At 37.7% G+C, this 23,256-nt stretch overlaps 1 protein-coding gene across 2 annotated transcripts in view; it reads left to right on the forward strand.

The window, feature by feature from the left end:
• LOC149787656 (DNA repair protein XRCC4-like) overlaps positions 1-23,256 on the forward strand; it is a 70,520-nt gene that overhangs the window by 135 nt on the left and 47,129 nt on the right. For both annotated transcript variants that reach the window (XM_089973855.1, XM_089973856.1), the window contains exon 2: positions 13,167-13,246. The gene's annotated coding sequence lies outside the window, so the exon portion shown is untranslated. The remainder of the gene's footprint in view (positions 1-13,166; positions 13,247-23,256) is intronic.

Consider the following 23,256-nt stretch of genomic DNA (forward strand, 5'->3'; position numbering starts at 1 on the left):
TTTAACACAGTTTCATTATTTTAATGCAATGTTATGTTTTTAACGATGAAAGAACGTTTTTAGGAATTTTCATTAATAAAACCAGAATGCGGTGTTGAGAGATTTTGGTACTTCCATCAATTATGACCATCTGTCAGATTTTGACATTTTCAGTAAACGTGTTCCTTGACAATAGCATTAGGAAAAAAGACGTATTTATTTCATAAAATAAATTTAAAGGTCACTGTGCCTTTAAAGAGAGTGTAGATTCCATCTCAATCGATCTGATTTTTCTGTGATGTTTCATAGAGTTTTAGATATTTGAAGAGTTATGTTTGGGTGGAAAACCAGAGAGCATACCCTTTCGAAAATATTGAATATACTAAACCCATGCAGTAGGTGTTCATTATAACCCTTTACTTTGCATGAGTGCCTCAAATGCATTCCATCTGTATTTATATTTTAATGTCTTCAGTTAACAACAGCCATTTCAAGCTGTTTTCTTTTTCTAGTTTCATATTTGGGGAGGAAAATAACCATTAAGTTACATTAAGCAGTTGTTACTTAAGAGAAGGTTATAATCTGCTATTTAAAATAGTAACTGGGTCAGATTTTCCCAATGGACAAAAATATGTTTCCCATCAGCTGACTGTCCCTGGTTCTCATTGCCGACCCTACCACTATTTTCCCCCATGATTAAAAAAGAAGTTTAAAAAATAACATTAAATATATATAACATTTAAAAAATGACCTGCCTACCCTAATTGTATAACCAGTCAAAAACTAAATGAATATATATGGGGGGGGGGGGGCCTAATTCAAAATGGAAGCAGTAGAATTCATTAGGCAGTTTCAGAAGTTATTATGACTTTGAAGGTTCCAGTCTGTAAGATTTAGGCAATATTGGCTTTAATAATTTGTTAGAGCCAGATGATTGAGCAACAAAGATTTAGAGGTATATTATATTTAGAGGTCAAGAAGGTCATGGTTATTTGCACAATTTCATTGTGACGTGATGGTGAATGAATTATCTCAGGTTTTTAAATTAAATAAAATAGTCTTCGGTGAAGCACGATTATAAAGCAATAAAAATCAGAGTTTGTTCAAAAACATTTCCATCTCACAGAAAATATTACCATTTCTCACCCATGTGACAGAGAAACCTAACTGTTTTGCTAACCTTACTTTTCTTATCTCAGTCTAGTCATCTCAGACCAGTTGTCTCAGTCAAGGTGTCCACATGCTCAGAACTACTTTTTAAAAAAAACCTTGTTGTCTTCTGCTGTGCCTGACGTAGTTGTACTAAAATCAAACAACAACAACAGCAACAAATATATAACAAAAACATAGTAACTTGAGGTAAATCCATCTTTGAGAATACACCATAAAAAACATCTAATTTTTGGTATTATGCTAGTTTTTTACCAACAGCATGGTCAATTTTATCCTATATGCAGGCCTAGCTCAGTACATTTTCAGGTCAGCATCAGTAAATGTAGCTAAAGTTACCTAACTAGTTGTAAATACTTCGTGTGAAACAAATTATATACTGTTACTACATTTAATGACGCTGACCTGAAAAATGACTGTGCTACAGATAGGATACAATTCTCAATGCTGTGTGAAATGAACTATAACAGAAAACACTGATCCATGCACATAGACTATAGACCTATACACTTCATAGCCTCCCAACTCTCTTAGCAACTATGGAAAATTTACTAACAGCAAGAAAAGTGTTATATAAAACATGCTTTATTCTAATTTTGTTAAGCATCTCCATTGTGCCCCAGTTAAATCAAAAATATACCTGCAATATTTAATGACAAATAATGCACTTACCAGCCAGACGGAATCATTTATCCATCAACATATTAATCCATAAGCAAATTTCACTGTAGCACTTGCCATATTTCCAGGACAGAAAAATAAATGTTCAAGGAATCTGTGAACTTGAATGTTTAGCACATGGTTATCCACTAGAGTCCATTTTTGGAGGGTCTGTTATACACAGGGGTAATTTTACAATCAATATTAAGGACAACACAAGTATGTCACAAACAGTTTCACCTCCTCCAAAGAAAAGAACGGTTATATATGATAGTGACACTGATCTCTAATTACCCATGAATAATCTAAAGCAAGATGTTACTCTTCATTACAGCTTTTACTAAGTATAACTAGAGTAGAGCTGAGTAGCCAATATCGAAATTATTATTTACAATATGACTTTTCAAAATTGGAACTGATGTAAATAAAACAGTTTCTTGTAATAAATATTATATATTTATTGTCAATTTCATATAATATCCGTATATTAAATGTGATAATACCTCAGTACTATGCGATGCTTTACGTTGTTCTTTTTCTTTGCTCACGCATATAATCAGTGTACTTCAGATGCAATGGTCACACCACAGCCGTCATTAACATATTTATATTCATGCGCTGCATATAAACATTGGATGTGAACTCTAGTGAAGAATTCTTTTTATTTTAAAGGAAAATATTGGGTCAGAAAAATATTCTATGTAGGGGTTTGGACTGAGACAAGGAAATCTCAGTTGCGGGGTTACATTATATGTCTCCCCACTCAGGCAAGCCTCGTGGGGAGACAAATAATATAACCCCTTGACTGAGATTTCCTTGTCTCTGTCAAAACCCGAACACAGATTCTAGATCTCACATCTCCCCTGTCAGTCATCTGGATTTTTGGAAAACTTTGACTTCAAATGGCAGAAACTGCCTGACTGACCCATGAGTTATGCAAATCCTCTCAGATGTCCTACATATCATATTTAGTGCCCCCACCCATTTTTAAAGGTACCTTTCACTTCATACATCTCAACAGACCCATCTATAGCTTACATTTTGCAGTAAAAGATTAACAGTCTTTTCCAAAAGTGGATGGCAGAAATTCTACACAATTGACCCACTGGGATTTTCTTCAGACTGTTCTTAGACCCATAGGTCAGTCAATCTAAGCCCTGTCAGCCATTTAATTCAGGCAGCATGGTTCAGGATGGAGATACCAGAACTGTTTAGAATGGATATTTTGCAGTCAGACTAGAACTTCAGGGCATGTTCCTCCACATTCAGTAGACAAGGCTTGAGGGATATCATATACCAGTTTAGGGAACTTCCCTTTCAGCTAAATACCATTCCCTGGGTCTTTCAGCTAAATATCAGCCCTTGGGTCTTTGCAAAAGTTATTGACAGGGTGGCATCACAATTTTGAGCCACATCCACAACATCCTAGTACCTGAATGACATTCTACAGAAGCACCAGGTGAATTACATTTGGTATGAAAAAATTAAATCCATTGTTTCCCTCAAGCTTCACTTTGGAATCCTTGTCACCAAGGGCAAATCTGATCCCATCCCAGCATTTCACCAACTTAGATATGGAGTTCAAAACATTTCTCCCACAGGAACATGCCTTGAAAATTATTAAAATGATGTCTATGATTTGCTGAGAGAATCACATTATTTTATGCTAGGGAATTTCTTCTCTTCTTGGGTCTTCTCAGTATGACATCAGATTTAATAATCCTGAGCTTCCTGTTCAAGAGTCCATTTGCAAGTGATTCTTCTATCCCAGCGGCAACAGAAATGTTACCTGCTGGATCCAGTGATTCTTGATTCTAGTTTCAGGATACACAAGGTCCCATTATACAGAAGGTAGCAGGATCAACTGCCTGAAAATATGATTAATGCAAATGCCTGCATAGCAGGATGGGATGCCCACCTCCCGGTCTCCTTCTGAGAAATCTGCAGGGTTTGAAATTGAAGCACTCTTTACATATCCTCCTCCTGGACATGAGAGGAATGGTGAATGTCTTTCATTCCAGATAGAATTATCCAAACATTGACAACTCATAATTGTAAATAATATCAAATGACAATAGGGATCCTAATCCTCATACTTTCTCAGGTGTTGTCATAATCAACAAATCGACATGCAAATCTGCCACTTCATGAACCCAGAATTTCTGAACCTACTTGCCTGGCTTATATCAAACAAACACTCTGAACCTACATGCCTGGCTTATTCAAGCAAATACTCAGAATCTACTTGCCTGGCTTATATCAAACAAGCACTCTGAACCTACATGCCTGGCTTATCAAGCAAACACTCTGAACCTACTTGCCTGGCTTATATCAAACAAACACACTGAACCTACTTGCCTCGCATATATCAAGCAAACACTGAACCTACTTGCCTGGTTTATATCAAGCAAACACACTGAACCTACTTGCCTGGCTTATGTCAAACAAACACAATGAACCAACTTGCCTGGCTTATATCAAACAAGCACTCTGAACCTTCATGCCTGGCTTATATTAAGCAAACACTCTGAACCTACTTGCCTGGCTTATATCAAACAAGCTCTCTGAACCTACATGCCTGGCTTATATCAAGCAAACACACTGAACCTACTTGCCTGGCATATATCAAACAAGCACTCTGAACCTACATGCCTGGCTGATATCAAACAAACACTCTGAACCTACTTGCCTGACTTACATCAAACAAACACACTGAACCTACTTGCCTCACATATATCAAGCAAACACTCTGAACCTACTTGCCTGGCTTATATCAAGCAAACATTGAACCTACTTGCCTGGCTTCTGTCAAACAAACACTCTGAACCTCCTTGCCTGGCATATATCAAACAAACACTCTGAACCTAACTTGCCTGGCTTATATCAAACAAACACTCTGAACCTACTTGCCTGGCTTATATCAAGCAAACACCATGAACCTACTTGCCTGGCTTATATCAAGCAAACACCCTGAACCTACTTACCTGGCTTATATCAAGCAAACACTCTGAATCTACTTGCCTGGCTTATATCAAGCAAACATTCTGAACCTACTTGCCTGGCTTATATCAAACAAACAACCAGAACCTACTTACCTGGCTTATATCAAACACTCTGAACCTACTTGTCTGGCTTATATCAAGCAAACACTGAACCTACTTGCCTGGCATATATCAGACAAACACTCTGAACCTACTTGCCTGGCTTATAACAAACAAATACTCTGAACCTACTTAGCTGGCTTATATCACGCAAACACCCTGAACCTACTTACCTGGCTTATATCAAGCAAACACTCTGAACCTACTTACCTGGCTTATATCAAGCAAACACTCTGAATCTACTTGCCTGGCTTATATCAAGCAAACATTCTGAACCTACTTGCCTGGCTTATATCAAACAAACAACCAGAACCTACTTACCTGGCTTATATCAAACACTCTGAACCTACTTGCCTGGCTTATATCAAACAAATACTCTGAACCTACTTGCCTGGCTTATATCAAACAAACACTCTGAACCTACTTGCCTGGCTTATATTAAGCAAACACTCTGAACCTACTTGCCTGGCTTATATCAAACAAACACCCTGAACCTACTTGCCTGGCTTATATCAAACAAACACCCTGAACCTACTTACCTGGCTTATATCAAGCAAACACTCTGAACCTACTTACCTGGCTTATATCAAGCAAACACTCTGAATCTACTTGCCTGGCTTATATCAAGCAAACATTCTGAACCTACTTGCCTGGCTTATATCAAACAAACAACCAGAACCTACTTACCTGGCTTATATCAAACACTCTGAACCTACTTGCCTGGCTTATATCAAACAAATACTCTGAACCTACTTGCCTGGCTTATATCAAACAAACACTCTGAACCTACTTGCCTGGCTTATATCAAACAAATACTCTGAACCTACTTGCCTGGCTTATATCAAACAAACACTCTGAACCTACTTGCCTGGCTTATATTAAGCAAACACTCTGAACCTACTTGCCTGGCTTATATCAAACAAATACTCTGAACCTACTTGCCTGGCTTATATCAAACAAACACCCTGAACCTACTTGCCTGGCTTATATTAAGCAAACACTCCGAACCTACTTGCCTGGCTTGTATCAAGCAAAACACTCCAAACCTACTTGCCTGGCTTATATCAAGCAAAACACTCTGAACCTACTTGCCAGGCTTATATTAAACAAACACCCTGAACCTACTTTCCTGGCTTATATCAAGCAAAACACTCTGATCCTACTTGCCTGGCTTATATCAAACAAATACTCTGAACCTACTTGCCTGGCTTATATCAAACAAATACTCTGAACCAACTTGCCTGGCTTATATCAAGCAAAACACTCTGAACCTACTTGCCTGGCTTATATCAAACAAATACTCTGAACCTACTTGCCTGGCTTATATCAAACAAACACTCTGAACCTACTTGCCTGGCTTATATCAAACAAATACTCTGAACCTACTTTTCTGGCTTATATCAAACAAACACCCTGAACCTACATGCCTGGCTTATATCAAACAAATACTCTGAACCTACTTGCCTGACTTATATCAAACAAATACTCTGAACCTACTTGTCTGGCTTATATCAAACAAACACCCTGAACCTACATGCCTGGCTTATATCAAACAAATACTCTGAACCTACTTGCCTGGCTTATATCAAGCAAACTCTCTGAGTGGTGAACAGAATCGCAAGAAGACAAACCACACCAATATCAGATGCCACTAGGGTTTCCACAGGATCATGTAAGTGAATTGGGCTTATAAGGAACAAACCCAACAGGACCAGGTAATTTCTGATGCAGACTAGCTGATTTTTTTCCTGTCTGTAGTCCATCAGACCAGCCAATTGATGACAGTGACTTGCAGCAATCATCTAATGTAGCCCAAATCCCAAAACTTTGAGAGTTCTGATAAATTGATCACTTTTCAACACCCTGAACCTACTTGCCTGGCTTATATCAAACAAATACTCTGAACCTACTTGCCTGGCTTATATCAAACAAACACCCTGAACCTACATGCCTGGCTTATATCAAACAAATACTCTGAACCTACTTGCCTGGCTTATATCAAGCAAAATACTGAACCTACTTGCCTGGCTTGTATTAAACAAACACCCTGAACCTACTTGCCTGGCTTATATCAAGCAAAACACTCTGATCCTACTTGCCTGGCTTATATCAAACAAATACTCTGAACCTACTTGCCTGGCTTATATCAAACAAATACTCTGAACCAACTTGCCTGGCTTATATCAAGCAAAACACTCTGAACCTACTTGCCTGGCTTATATCAAACAAACACTCTGAACCTACTTGCCTGGCTTATATCAAACAAACACTCTGAACCTACTTGCCTGGCTTATATCAAACAAATACTCTGAACCTACTTTTCTGGCTTATATCAAACAAACACCCTGAACCTACATGCCTGGCTTATATCAAACAAATACTCTGAACCTACTTGCCTGGCTTATATCAAACAAATACTGTGAACCTACTTGTCTGGCTTATATCAAACAAATACTCTGAACCTACTTCTCTGGCTTATATCAAACAAACACCCTGAACCTACATGCCTGGCTTATATCAAACAAATACTCTGAACCTACTTGCCTGGCTTATATCAAGCAAAATACTGAACCTACTTGCCTGGCTTGTATTAAACAAACACACTGAACCTACTTGCCTGGCTTATATCAAGCAAAACACTCTGATCCTACTTGCCTGGCTTATATCAAACAAATACTCTGAACCTACTTGCCTGGCTTATATCAAACAAATACTCAGAACCAACTTGCCTGGCTTATATCAAGCAAAACACTCTGAACCTACTTGCCTGGCTTATATCAAACAAACACTCTGAACCTACTTGCCTGGCTTATATCAAACAAACACTCTGAACCTACTTGCCTGGCTTATATCAAACAAATACTCTGAACCTACTTTTCTGGCTTATATCAAACAAACACCCTGAACCTACATGCCTGGTTTATATCAAACAAATACTCTGAACCTACTTGCCTGGCTTATATCAAACAAATACTGTGAACCTACTTGTCTGGCTTATATCAAACAAATACTCTGAACCTACTTCTCTGGCTTATATCAAACAAACACCCTGAACCTACATGCCTGGCTTATATCAAACAAATACTCTGAACCTACTTGCCTGGCTTATATCAAGCAAAATACTGAACCTACTTGCCTGGCTTGTATTAAACAAACACCCTGAACCTACTTGCCTGGCTTATATCAAGCAAAACACTCTGATCCTACTTGCCTGGCTTATATCAAACAAATACTCTGAACCTACTTGCCTGGCTTATATCAAACAAATACTCTGAACCAACTTGCCTGGCTTATATCAAGCAAAACACTCTGAACCTACTTGCCTGGCTTATATCAAACAAACACTCTGAACCTACTTGCCTGGCTTATATCAAACAAACACTCTGAACCTACTTGCCTGGCTTATATCAAACAAATACTCTGAACCTACTTTTCTGGCTTATATCAAACAAACACCCTGAACCTACATGCCTGGCTTATATCAAACAAATACTCTGAACCTACTTGCCTGGCTTATATCAAACAAATACTCTGAACCTACTTGTCTGGCTTATATCAAACAAATACTCTGAACCTACTTCTCTGGCTTATATCAAACAAACACCCTGAACCTACATGCCTGGCTTATATCAAACAAATACTCTGAACCTACTTGCCTGGCTTATATCAAGCAAAATACTGAACCTACTTGCCTGGCTTGTATTAAACAAACACCCTGAACCTACTTGCCTGGCTTATATCAAGCAAAACACTCTGATCCTACTTGCCTGGCTTATATCAAACAAATACTCTGAACCTACTTGCCTGGCTTATATCAAACAAATACTCTGAACCAACTTGCCTGGCTTATATCAAGCAAAACACTCTGAACCTACTTGCCTGGCTTATATCAAACAAACACTCTGAACCTACTTGCCTGGCTTATATCAAACAAATACTCGGAACCTACTTGCCTGGCTTATATCAAACAAATACTCGGAACCTACTTGCCTGGCTTATATCAAACAAATACTCTGAACCTACTTGTCTGGCTTATATCAAACAAACACCCTGAACCTACATGCCTGGCTTATATCAAACAAATACTCTGAACCTACTTGCCTGGCTTATATCAAGCAAACTCTCTGAGTGGTGAACAGAATTGCAAGAAGACAAACCACACCAATATCAGATGCCACTAGGGTTTCCACAGGATCATGTAAGTGAATTGGGCTTATAAGGAACAAACCCAACAGGACCAGGTAATTTCTGATGCAGACTAGCTGATTTTTTTCCTGTCTGTAGTCCATCAGACCAGCCAATTGATGACAGTGACTTGCAGCAATCATCTAATGTAGCCCAAATCCCAAAACTTTGAGAGTTCTGATAAATTGATCACTTTTCAACACCCTGAACCTACTTGCCTGGCTTATATCAAGCAAACTCTCTGAGTGGTGAACAGAATCGCAAGAAGACAAACCACACCAATATCAGATGCCACTAGGGTTTCCACAGGATCATGTAAGTGAATTGGGCTTATAAGGAACAAACCCAACAGGACCAGGTAATTTCTGATGCAGACTAGCTGATTTTTTTCCTGTCTGTAGTCCATCAGACCAGCCAATTGATGACAGTGACTTGCAGCAATCATCTAATGTAGCCCAAATCCCAAAACTTTGAGAGTTCTGATAAATTGATCACTTTTCAACACCCTGAACCTACTTGCCTGGCTTATATCAAACAAACACCCTGAACCTACATGCCTGGCTTATATCAAACAAATACTCTGAACCTACTTGCCTGGCTTATATCAAGCAAAATACTGAACCTACTTGCCTGGCTTGTATTAAACAAACACCCTGAACCTACTTGCCTGGCTTATATCAAGCAAAACACTCTGATCCTACTTGCCTGGCTTATATCAAACAAATACTCTGAACCTACTTGCCTGGCTTATATCAAACAAATACTCTGAACCAACTTGCCTGGCTTATATCAAGCAAAACACTCTGAACCTACTTGCCTGGCTTATATCAAACAAACACTCTGAACCTACTTGCCTGGCTTATATCAAACAAACACTCTGAACCTACTTGCCTGGCTTATATCAAACAAATACTCTGAACCTACTTTTCTGGCTTATATCAAACAAACACCCTGAACCTACATGCCTGGCTTATATCAAACAAATACTCTGAACCTACTTGCCTGGCTTATATCAAACAAATACTCTGAACCTACTTGTCTGGCTTATATCAAACAAACACCCTGAACCTACATGCCTGGCTTATATCAAACAAATACTCTGAACCTACTTGCCTGGCTTATATCAAGCAAACTCTCTGAGTGGTGAACAGAATCGCAAGAAGACAAACCACACCAATATCAGATGCCACTAGGGTTTCCACAGGATCATGTAAGTGAATTGGGCTTATAAGGAACAAACCCAACAGGACCAGTTAATTTCTGATGCAGACTAGCTGATTTTTTTCCTGTCTGTAGTCCATCAGACCAGCCAATTGATGACAGTGACTTGCAGCAATCATCTAATGTAGCCCAAATCCCAAAACTTTGAGAGTTCTGATAAATTGATCACTTTTCAACACCCTGAAGCTACTTGCCTGGCTTATATCAAACAAATACTCTGAACCTACTTGCCTGGCTTATATCAAACAAATACTCTGAACCTACTTGCCTCACTTATATACATGCACAGTGTGTTAATGAATGCATGGTAGTCCATTTTGAACATCTTTTATTGTACTGTAATCTTTTAGCAACCAGTCTGCTCTTATTGTCTCTATGCACTGCCTATGAGGTTACAGTTGTGAAGATCACCAGTTGAAAGGCTCAGTATAAGTTTAAGTTTATTTTTGTGTACATCTAAAGCTTGCTGTGACTGCTCTGGTGGCCAAGTGGTTAGAGTGTCTGCCTCAAAAGCAGGAGGTCGTGAGTTCAATCTTCAGCCGAGTCATACCAAAGACTTACAAAAAATGGTACTAACAGCTGCCTTGCTTGGCGCTCAGCATTAAGAGGTTAGTGTTAGGACTGGTCGGCATGGTGTCAGGATAATGTGACTGGGTTGGACATCATGCTACATGTCTGCAGCGTGATACCCTAGTGCTGGACATCACTATAAACTGCCACATTGCAGACATCAAAGCAGTATGACTGAAAAATTGTTAAAGCTATGTTAAAAATCCAAATCACATCACATCACAAAGCTTGCTGCGGACAGTGAATAACATTGGGTTTTGAAAAAAATTGCGGTTAGAAAAGGACTAACAATAAAAACAAACATATAAGAACTTTTCAGGAACTCTGGAAACAGACATGGTTATGGGTTATATTTGACCCTGACTGGAATGCAAATCAGATTGCATAGTGATATTTAGGTATATTTCACTTTATATGTGCATCTGAAGGTAGGTAATTGAAAATAGATCTGGTCCTAGATCTTATTTTCAGCCCTGCAGTGAATTTCTCATGCATCAGTTCATTAGCATAGCATTTGATTACAACTGTTCCCTAGCTGACTTTATCCATGCTGTGGGACAGAGGTCAGAGATGGAATTATCTAGCTTTTACCTCAGAATCCTTTCATCCCTTAGAGCTGTTGGACTTTGTGGGACCTATATCAACAGCATAATAAGCTACCTTCCTAGCTTGTAAAGCAACTTCACAATGTTAGTTACTTGTCTTCAGCAGAATTTTCAGAGTATAAATTTTCTGCTATTCATATTCTGTGCATAATCATGAGCTTACTCTAACCCATGTCTCACAAGACTCAAAGCTTCTCTACCTATGCTAGGGGACAGAAGATGTGCATCCCCGGGATAATGGGATATAAATCCCTTCTCCTCTGGGATAATGGGATATAAATCCCTCTTTGTCTGGGACAATAGAGATATAAATCCATCCACCTCCTCGATAATGTGATATAAATACCTCCTCTGGGACAATGAGATATAAATCTCTCTACCTCTGGGATAATGGGATATAAATTCCTCCTCCTCTGGGATAATGGAATATAAATCCTTCCTTATTTTATGTATCTCCTGATGAGGCAATGTATTTGAAGAAGAAGCCAAGTTTTTCAGTAAAATATGATTCTTTGATAAAAATTACCTGATTATAATACAGGCACATGCTTCCTGGTCCTACTTGCAGTAACACATCTGCTCCAGTAATAACTGATGATGGGATTTTGCACAAGTCTCTCTATCCAAGAGAGACTCCTCTGACTTATATCTTGGCAAGCAGGTGCTCTATTAACTTTTTTGTTGCTACAACAGGTTAGGGTTGGATTTGTGAGGTACTTTGTACTAATACACATCAAAAAACTGAGAGTTGCAAGTTTGATTGTAACAGCAAACTTGCAGCTTCATTAACTTATCGATAAATGGCTCTGTAATAATATAGCCTGTATTAAAATAGAATGTCAACTAAGCTTGGTTTTGTGGGTTTAATGCCATTGTTCAGCACATGATATGTGATACGTGGTGGCCATTATACTTGGCTGAGGAAGAACCCTAGAAAGAACCACCGACCCACGTGAAGCTACTGGCAAGCTTTCTTGCATACCCATGTTGGCGAAGCCAAGACTCTAGTCCACGTGGACAGAGGTGTGAACTCAGTGATCTGTAAAGGTCATAGACCACTTGGCCATCCAGGGCCCTCAATGTCAACTAGCCAATTTACATCTCATTGATATGAAACTAACATCTGTATTACAGACTACTGTACAGACTTATGAATCCTACTGCAAACTGCACAGACCCAGACCTTCCCTTGCATAATGTGCTGGCAGATCTGGGTCTGTGAAGTTTGTTAGGAGTAATCAGGAGAACAAACAATATAGACCCTGATCTGCAGGCACATTATGTTACTGCAGATGCAGGATCTTTGTTGTTTGTAGTGGTACTGTACTTATAAGTATATACAGTACATTTTAAGGAAATGATGGAAAGGATTGTGTTATATTTTAAACACATTGGTAATTGGATAGCTATATAATCACTTCAAAATTTGAATGAAAGACCAAATGTGGAAATTGGTTACCTTTCGAGGTAAAATAAAGATGGAGGTGATTATGGTTTGTGGGATTAACTACAACTGCTTTTGATGAAACAATGTCCACCAACACGTCACCGAATTTTCGAAGATTTTTTGGTTAAGTGTTACTTAAGATACATTTTACTTCAGAAATTGATTCCTTTTTTAAAATGTAATATTAATCAGTTTCTCACTATTCTTATTCTTTTCTTTTTTTTAAAGGTCTCTACAACAGTTCTTGCAGACATGAGCTTGCTTTGATTAGAATGTAACAGGGTCCGAGAGTTGTAGAGGGTTGAAAGGTAATAGATAATTTACTGTAATCATAATATTTTAGTTGAAATTTGAGTATTTATAAATTGAGTATTGAATTACATTAATTGTTAGCAAAATATAAACATAATTAGCAAAAATATGAATGTAATTAGCAAAAATACGAAACTTTGGCAGTAATTTTACCCTGTAAAAAAGGTGACGTGTGCATGCATGTTACACTAGGCAAAGAGTCAAATTGATGTGTGGTTGCTTTATTCCAGTGCAAGAGAGTTTCAAATTGTAGAGCCATTCACAGAATTGGATTTTCAGCAAAATTTATTACAGTAGCCAAACATCAAGCAACATCCACAGTTCCACCTGCTCACTTGTTGATATTGCATACACTATATTGCAGCACTTACAAAACTAACTGCAGTATATATTTAACTATGGGTAGTTACTCATGTACGTTTCACCTACATTGTAAGGGTGCACAATTTGTAGAGATAATTTTGCTGTACATTCTGTTGGGGTCAGTGTGACACGTAAGCATTATGTTTGATGGATGGGTTAGACTCGCCATAAATTGTTGACAGAGAGGGATGGAATCTGTTTTGCTTGGGCAAGAATTGAATTTTAATTAGGACTCACTCGATTAATGGTTAGAGCTAGATAGAGTGCATTGTTAATGCAAGGTCAGTAATGGTAAATGACAAGAGTTCCAGATGAACCAGGGAAAATTTTTAGGAAGCAGGGGACCATTTGAAACATGTGTCATAAAATGACATTTTCCAGAATAGTTATTAATAAAGGCAGACTAGAGAGAGATTATTCTGACTTTGATGGGAGTGAAAGGAGTAATCTTGACTGGCTAAGCTAAACGAAGATGTCTGTGTTCCCAGAGAGAATTCAGGGTTTTAAAATAATTTGTTAGTCAGTTCAAGTTTTTCTGCTGGGGGGCGTGTGTATGAAGGGCTCTGAGATCAGTGTAGAGTACTTTTCTCATTAAATTAATCATCCAATGTACAAGGGGGTCTGCAAATTTGTGAGACTTGTATCTAGAAAAGGACAGAAAGGAATTCTCTGATGATGAGCGAGAGCTGGGGAAAACACAATGAAAAGAAAATAGCTATATACCTGTATTGCAAAGTAGAAAGAGAAATCAGTCTGCAACCAAGAGGTTGATACCTGAAGAGGCTAGAAGAGAGAGAAGGAAAGAAATATGGAAATGTGGACCGATCGCCAGATTTTGAAAAGACCAGAGGCACAAGAGATGCTGTCATGCTAGCAATCTGAGTTTGATCAGTCACTCATTTGGAGATCATTGCACTAAGTGGATTGAGGCAATGCATCTGCCTAATATTGAAGCCACCACGACTGCAAGAGTGTTGCTGGATAATTTTATTTGTAGATTTGGTGTGTCTCGTGTGCTGTTATCTGACCAAGGCCGACAGTTTGAAAGTGCCATATTCAAAGAGCTCTGGGTAATATTAGGGATTAAGAAGACGTGAACGTCTCCCCATCATCCACAGTGTAATGGTATTGTGGAACAGTATAACAGAACTTTATGCCAGATGCTAGCAGCATACATGGATGATAAACCAGAAATTTGGGACAAGTACCTTTCTCTTACAAGCATGGCATATTGTGCATCTGAGCACATTTCCTCCGGATTCACCCTAAACAAGCTGATGCTGGGTCGAGAAGTGATTCTCCTTATGGGTCTTCTAGTTGGCAAAACACCAGACGAGGCCCCAAAGAATCTGCCTTGATTTGTGTCGGATTATAGAGAAGCAATATGGGAGGCCAACGAGGAAGCACGAGAAAAAATAGGCACCACTATTCGGCATCAGAAAGTCACTTATGATCTCAAGGTTCATGGTCAGTCTTTCGGTGATGGTGACCTGGTGTGGTTGCACCATACTCTGAGAAAGAAAGGGAAATCACCTAAACTATAGGTCAAATGGACTGGACCATGGTGAATTGTGAAGAAAGTAATGGATGTTACATACCTGATTGTAAGGAGCAATCACAAAGTGACTCAGATTGTTCACTACAAATGACTAAAACCATGCTTTATGCGACCTGAGAAAGAACATAAACACACCGATTATCAGGAAGAAATACATAAGGAAGAAGAAGCATTGCCAAATCCAATTATGGCTCAAATCAGCTCCACTGTGTTGTAACAAGTTACATTATTTTGAATTGAGTTCAGTTATTTTGTGTGCTTATAGCACTGACCGTTGTTAAAAACAAATTATGGGAGGGCAATAATCATTTCCCCGTGACTATTAATAGGTTGGGTATAGGACATATAGTCAAAAGGGTTGAAATACAAAAGCCACACCATTAGAATCATATTAATCTGTGCCCATTGGCTGTGTAAATTGTGTGATTTTAGTGAATTAATTATGTGATGACAGATGTCTATTTTTTTAATGTTCTATGGATAAGTTATATTTATTGATCGTGTGCAGTGTTAATTCAGAATAGTTTTAGAAGTAGTTTGCTGCTTGAATCCAGAGTTTTGTAAATTAGATCTATTTGTTTGGGTTGTGCTTGTAGTGAAGCAGAGCTAAATTAATAAGGGATGGTGGTGGTATTATGTATGATTGTTTGGAGGTTAGTGGACTGTGTTTTTTATCCCTGTAGAGTTAGTACTTGTGGTGAACAGTGATTGAGGCAGTGTCATGTCTAGCATTGGTCTGTGGATGACGTTGTGTGTCGCGCCATTTGGGTGTTGAAGTCACGATTGACTTGTTTTTGAGGTTCATAAGAGATGTGTTATTCTCTGAAGAACACATTCTTTAACCTCATTGTACACAGGAAGGGTTTTGTGTTATCTTGTCATTGACCTGCTAGTGACTTGCCATTTGGAAATTGCTTCATACAGTGTATCTTAAGAACTGTTTGCTACCATCTTGACAATCATAATGGTCCAGTGTGGTTTCCATCATGCATATTTTGATTGGAGACCTGTGTGCAGAAAAGTCTTTCCTGCAGCAAATTCCGAAGATTGTTTTGAGAGAGTTTAAAACTGAATAACTTGTTGGAACATTTTCATGTTGGATTCAGCTTGGTTAATTTGTGTTTATTGTTGACATTTAGTTTACTTATAAGCAATAAGTGAGTCAGAAAAGAAAGAAAAAACTTTTTAGTTGTGGATGTTGAGTGACAGGCTTTTAGGGACAAGTCCATTGATTCAAAGTTTTGTCTTAATCATCTTTGGGAATAATTGGGTTGGTGGTTGATTTTGGGGAAAGTCATCAATTTTGATTAGACCACAGAAGTGTGATGATTGTTTCACTCGAGGTCAAGTGATCTTTTTAAAGGCGGGGGTAATGTAATAAATTTGGAGTATGCACATTTGGTTATAGCGCCCTGTTTTAAGGAATTCTTAGATTTTTGTGATTACTTGTCTGATTATTGGAATTCGGTGCAATAGAGATATTCCTTTGCATGAAATAATTAGCCAATTACTAGGAGCAAACGTCACAGAGTAAAGTGTTAGTGAGTTTCCCCGATGTAGTGGTTCACTAATAGTGAATTCAAGTCCAAACCGAATGAGTGTCCATGGAATAATAAAGTCCTTACTAACATTTAATGGGGCCCCAAGTGGCCGAGTGGTCTAAAGCACTCTCCGTTACGGATAACTGCCATCTCACCTCTGTCTGGGTGGGTTTGAGTCTCAGATTTGGCTAATGTACGTATGTGAGAAAGCTTGCCAATAGCTTCTCATGGGTCGGTGATTCTTTCCAGGGTTTTTCTGGGTTCTTCCTCCACCATTAATACTGGCCACCATGTATAGCCTATTGTGTGCTGAAAAATGGCGTTAAACCCTACAACAACAACAACAATTAACATTTAGTGGTGTACATTGATGGTGTGACTGCAATGGCAGTATTTATGGTAGGAAACCAGTAAATTACAACAATGAAACCAATAAGAAGGGACTCAGCAGATACTGTTTATGTTGCCATGGTGGCAAATGTAGTGCAGTTATACTGTCTAAATGTGCCTGGAAACCATGGGTTGACTGGCCAAGGGTGGCGTTGTTAAAATAGTTCCCTGTGTTAAGGGACAGTTGCATAGTTTCTACGACAAGAACTGCTGGCGGTACGGAAAAATAACAAAGAGAGGGTGTGCGGTTGGTGGATATTTGGCAGGTTGTGAGATTTGTGGTCCTGCCTTGATCAGAGTAAAATTTAGGTATAGAATGGACACATTGGGGTTTCTAATTTACGACTGAAATTATATGGAAGTCTTTGGAAAGTTGGGGTAAACTTATGACTTCTAGCAGGAATCGTGCCAAGGTTTGACACCGCTCGGTTAAGTAAATGCCACTGGCTTGTAACAATATGATGAAATTTGTTTATCAGTATAACAGAGTGACTAATTGAATTTCACATAATTTTGTAACTCTGTTTCTGAGAGAAAGAGAATTATTCTTATGACTTGTTCAATTTCATTTTGTTTATGTAATTGATTAAATTGCTCAATTGAACATTCGGGGACTTGTGTTATTCTATTATATATTCTGCTCAGAACTCCATTATTCCATTAATTAATTTCACATTTTATTTTATTGATTTACTTGATCCAGGCAATAACACTGGTCGATCATCTAGATAATGATAACTGAAAACCTTAACCCTTTCAACACTACAGACCAGTAAAGCAGCCAAGAACGATAACTCCCGTTCAACAATGTATACCAGTATTTCGGTCTCACATACCTGTCTCGTTTTGGCGATAAATTCTCTGATTTGTCAATGTCTGGGATTCCCCTATAGTAAATATTTATATCATACATTGATTCATTTGCATACTATTTGGATACATTTGGACTGATGTCACATTATCAGAAATAAAGTTATTTTATGGCCTGTTCATGTTGATGGAAGTTACAAAATTTGACAGCGATGAACTGTATGGGTATAAAAGTGAAAATTTTGGCTTCTTGGATAAAATTAATCTGGTTCACAGTCAAAACATGTGTTTTATTTCATATTTATTTTTATTGAAAAGAACATAAAACCTTGTATACTTCAGTTTTTAAATACCTGTAGAAATATTGTTAACACACCTTTGGATTTTCTTGAATTTTGAGATAACATTGCATTTATTCAAGCCATGATTTGTAAGGACACCACAATGGATCAAAAACAGACCACATATTACTCTTTAAACACTTTATTCAACATTTTATAGAGAATACAGTGAAACTTATCTTTAACTTACCTTTTGAAATACCTGTGTAATCATCTGTGTGAGACTAAACTTGCTTACGAGAATATTTTCAGAAACCTGAATGTCTTCTTTATAATGGTACCACATATGTATTCCTGTCACAAGAAATGAAATTTATACAAGTCATTAAAAATATGTTGCCTACATTTATTAAGATCTTGAAAGTTACTTAATGTTGAAGGGTTGTCTTTCTCTTGTAGTTACTTAGTGGTGAAAAGGTTAAGGAGTAAAAAATCTTTGCTTCCACAGTGAAATTTCATTTATCCAAACCTCATTCAATATATTATCTGTTCTTACAAACAACGTGCATGTTACCTGAACAGGTAGATTTAGAATAACCAAAAAATACGATATATACTCAAAAGTTGGAACCAACTGCAAGACCCAGATTTGCCATCACATAGTGTTTGGAGTAATCAGGGGAACAAACATCATAGACTCAGTTATGCTTAAGGTCTTTTGTTGTGTGCAGTTGAACCCAACCATTAACTGTGTCTGTTGTGCTTAAGGTCTTTTGTTGTGTGCAGTTGAACCCAACCTTTAACTGTGTCTGTTATGCTTAAGGTCTTTTGTTGTGTGCAGTTGAACCCAACCTTTAACTGTGTCAGTTATGCTTAAGGTCTTTTGTTGTGTGCAGTTGAACCCAACCTTTAACTGTGTCTGTTATGCTTAAGGTCTTTTGTTGTGTGCAGTTGAACCCAACCTTTAACTGTGTCTGTTATGCTTAAGGTCTTTTGTTGTGTGCAGTTGAACCCAACCTTTAACTGTGTCAGTTATGCTTAAGGTCTTTTGTTGTGTGCAGTTGAACCCAACCTTTAACTGTGTCTGTTATGCTTAAGGTCTTTTGTTGTGTGCAGTTGAACCCAACCTTTAACTGTGTCTGTTATGCTTAAGGTCTTTTGTTGTGTGCAGTTGAACCCAACCTTTAACTGTGTCTGTTATGCTTAAGGTCTTTTGTTGTGTGCAGTTGAACCCAACCTTTAACTGTGTCAGTTGATTAGTTCATTAATTTGAACTCTGGTTATATGAATACTTTTTTTATGTCTTGGAAGGAGTTTGGATACTTTTTTGGCTGACTGGATCAGATCATCCAAAAATAATAACCGCTGTGAATTCATTTATTTTCTTTGTTATCAGTTTCGTCAAAAACAAGATTTTTTATTGTGTGGAAATGCATGAATTGGGAAAGAGATCCTATTGTTTCCACAGAAGAATCATCGTTTGATCTATAAATTAGTGGTTTGTAGCAAAGCACAAACTCTTTGAAAATTAATACCCCACAAATATGGTATATCATGATATCTAACACAGAGTTTAATGATCAAGTGATTGTATATAAGAACAATTTTCTGTGTATACAAAAGTTTTCATACACATTGTAATGTTTATCTGCAAATAATTTCAGTTAATTGGAATAGAAAAAGATCCCAGAATTTGATATATGAATTATAACCTTCTGTTTTACATGGTCGATTTCTTAAAAATTTATGACTGCTGCATTGGAACTTTATAATTGTGAATTTAAAATTTTTATTCTGTAGATGGTCATTTATGACAGTGAGTTTTTAAAAGAAATTATTATTATTATTTTTGTTGTTATTATTATTGTTGTTGTTATTATTATTATTATTATTATTATTATTATTAATATTATTATTATTATTATACAGTTAAGATTATGATTAAAATTGTCACTATGTGAGTAGTTTTTAGTAGTTTTTGTCCATTTGCATGAGAACATTTGTGCACTTTCTGAGTCAGAGAATGTTATTTTGACTAAATCTGAAAAATGATTTATTACAAGAAGCAGGAGATTAAAGTTGGCATATGGTGTCTCCGCACATGTAACTTTATCCACACTGATGCAGATTCCTTGAACATGGATTTCTGTGTTGCCATGTTTGTTGTCATAGTTATGCTTTTATAAAATGGGGATTCTGCATGTCATTCTTGGCATCCATTAGAGACTTTAAAATCAGCTTTACAGGAAGAGCAGAATGCATATTCATTTCCCTTTGAACTTGATTGCAACCATGAAATTCCATTTCCAACCATTCTTGAGAATTTTGTGTGGTATTTTGTTGCTTGGATTTTGGTGTTTTGACATTGGCAGGCTTATACTTCTCAACAAACTTTAAACACCGAAGTCAGAACTGATCTGGTTTTATGCCACTTGAGCTATGGAGTTATCCAACCATGATGATTTAGCATTTTTACACCTGTCCAAATTACTTTTGATATTACATAGCATAGACTCTAATCCATCTAGACAACTTTAAGCCCTGAAGCAAAACATATCTTGTTGAGAGAATCAAAGTAGTGTTTATTGTTTTATGCTGATTAAGTTATTTAGTAACCCAACCATAATCAGTTACCATATTTAGTCCTTTTTTAATTATATCTACTGACACAGAGTTTAATCGACCTTGACTAACTTCAAGCAATGATGCCAGTTAACCATGCCAATAGGATCAGAAATTAGAGACTACTGTATATACTCACAGGTCCAGTCCAGCTGCAAACTGCACGGACCCAGAGCTGCTGTCACATAATGCACCAGCAGATCAGGGTATGTGCAGTTTATTATGAGTAGTCAGTAGAACAAACAATATAGACCATGATCATCAGGCACATTGTGCTATGGCAATTAGGTTTGCTATTGTTTGTAGTTTGACAACTTATAAGTGAGTATATATGGTACTTTGTCTTGTCCTGTTTAAGCCGGTTCACAGTCACATGATTACGGACTGTATTAAAACATAAATTCTACACTGGAACCAAAATGTGAAACAAAACGGGGAAAAATTCAACTTTTCACTAATAATTTTGCATACTCCTTAGGTTTCAGTGAGTGACGGGAGGGATGGGAGATACCCCTAGACTCGATAGGAAAACCTTCCCATGCAGTAGGTTCACATGTATGCTCTTGCTAAGTTACTATTTTGTATGCAGTTTTCATGCTTCTGTCTTAATTGTTGTCTCTACAAGGATGGAATTTCTTCTTCAGATACATTACATAATGATAATATCTTAGGAGTAAGACTGCTGCCACTCAAATCCATCCAACCATCCGAGGCTGATTTTTAGCAATAAATGTGAGAAATTCATCTGCTCAGGTGGCAATCAGGCAAGAGTGACATCCGCTCTGACAGAGGGATTGGCACTAAATACTATCCATATTTACTTCTGTTTTTGTTAGGAAGGATGTTGTTTTAGAGTCCTTACAAAGTCATTTTCCACTCGTGCCTTTTCCATTTGAAATGATTCCAAGGAGTTTTTTGACAGCATAAGATACGTTACTGTTATATCTATTTCACTGTTTTCTGTTTGAGATAAATAATTCACACTTTACTGGTCTAATTTCTTCTTTCAAGATGTATTTTTCTCTCATTTTTATGACCTGCCATACCATCTTGAGTATGTTAATTCTATTTTTAGTACTTCACTTACAATGAATTTTATTCAATAATTGTCTAAGATGATTCATTTTATTTTATTTTGCCATTATGTGGAAATCATTCAATAAGATAATGATATGGTTCATTGACTACACCTTTGTATTACCTGTATATGCTTTTGTTTTGTCCAGTGTAATTACAGGTATCAACACAATGGGTGGGACTGAGCACCATATGCATATATTTGAAGCTTGTGGAAGATAACCATACTATCTGTCTGGCTTGTATGAGGTGGGGTTGGTACCATAATGCAACATTTGTGCACAATGGATGGAAGTGTTAAAGTAACTTCTCAACCAAACCTGGGTGCATGGGAAAGCAAGATCATGCACTTTCAAGGAAATAGGTGACGTCAGTATTGCCACCAAAATCACCTTAGAGAGCAGTTATTTATTGACAAAATCTTTGAAAGCAGAAGTTCACCAGTCCAGAAAAAGCTTAAACTGACCATTTCATCATAGTTCCAACTCCAGTGTTGCATCCATGATTGGAATAGATTTTCTCAGCAGTGCCTATAGCACTAGTTCTAGATTGATACACTGGCCCATGGGCATGGGGACCAGCAACAACATAAGAGGTTGATTGGCCAGGGTCAGTACTAGCCTTATCGGATACCCTAAGTACCTGGTATGGTAATCAGTAACATGGCCTACCAAATTCTAGTATCATGGAAACTCACATTGACAAGGAAAAGTAAATGCCCTTTACTCATCAGAACTTGATTTTTGCCATCAGAGGTGGATAATCTGTGGCCAGTACCACCTCAAAAATGTCCTCAGCTTATATTTGATGGGGCCAAATATTCCATCTTACCCTGTACTGGCATCAGACAACTGGCACTGGCATTGATGATCAGCCTCTGTCTAGTACCAGCCTTCTGGTGCCATTATGAATCCATGCCTGACAACTCATTCAATGGCCTTGGCTACATTATGATCAGTCATTGGGTACAGTGATAAACCAGACTGTGCCCAGACCATATGTTAGTCTTGCAGGAATTTCTTGCCCAGACCATATGTTAGTCTTGCAGGGAATTTCAGACAGGTCCATTTCTAGCAGTGGCCATACCATATCCCAGCACTGGCTACGGTTCCAGATGTCTGGCACTGAACCATCAGCAAGTTTAGTAAATTGCATCTAGAGGGACTAAATTCCCAGATCTTGTGCCTCTTTTTTAGATGGTGCCATCAACAACAAATCTACTTTCAGGTCCATCACATTTTGAGCAGTATATCAGTGGACTCACTGTCTAGGCAAAACCAGCTGACTGAAACCAAATGATCAATCCACTGCTCAGTATTCAATAAAATCTGCATCCTTTGGGTGTCCATCATTTGTGGATCCAT

This window comes from Sinohyriopsis cumingii, chromosome 11, assembly GCF_028554795.1.
Source record: "Sinohyriopsis cumingii isolate HCF-2022 chromosome 11, ASM2855479v2, whole genome shotgun sequence".
NCBI lineage: Eukaryota > Metazoa > Mollusca > Bivalvia > Unionida > Unionidae > Sinohyriopsis > Sinohyriopsis cumingii.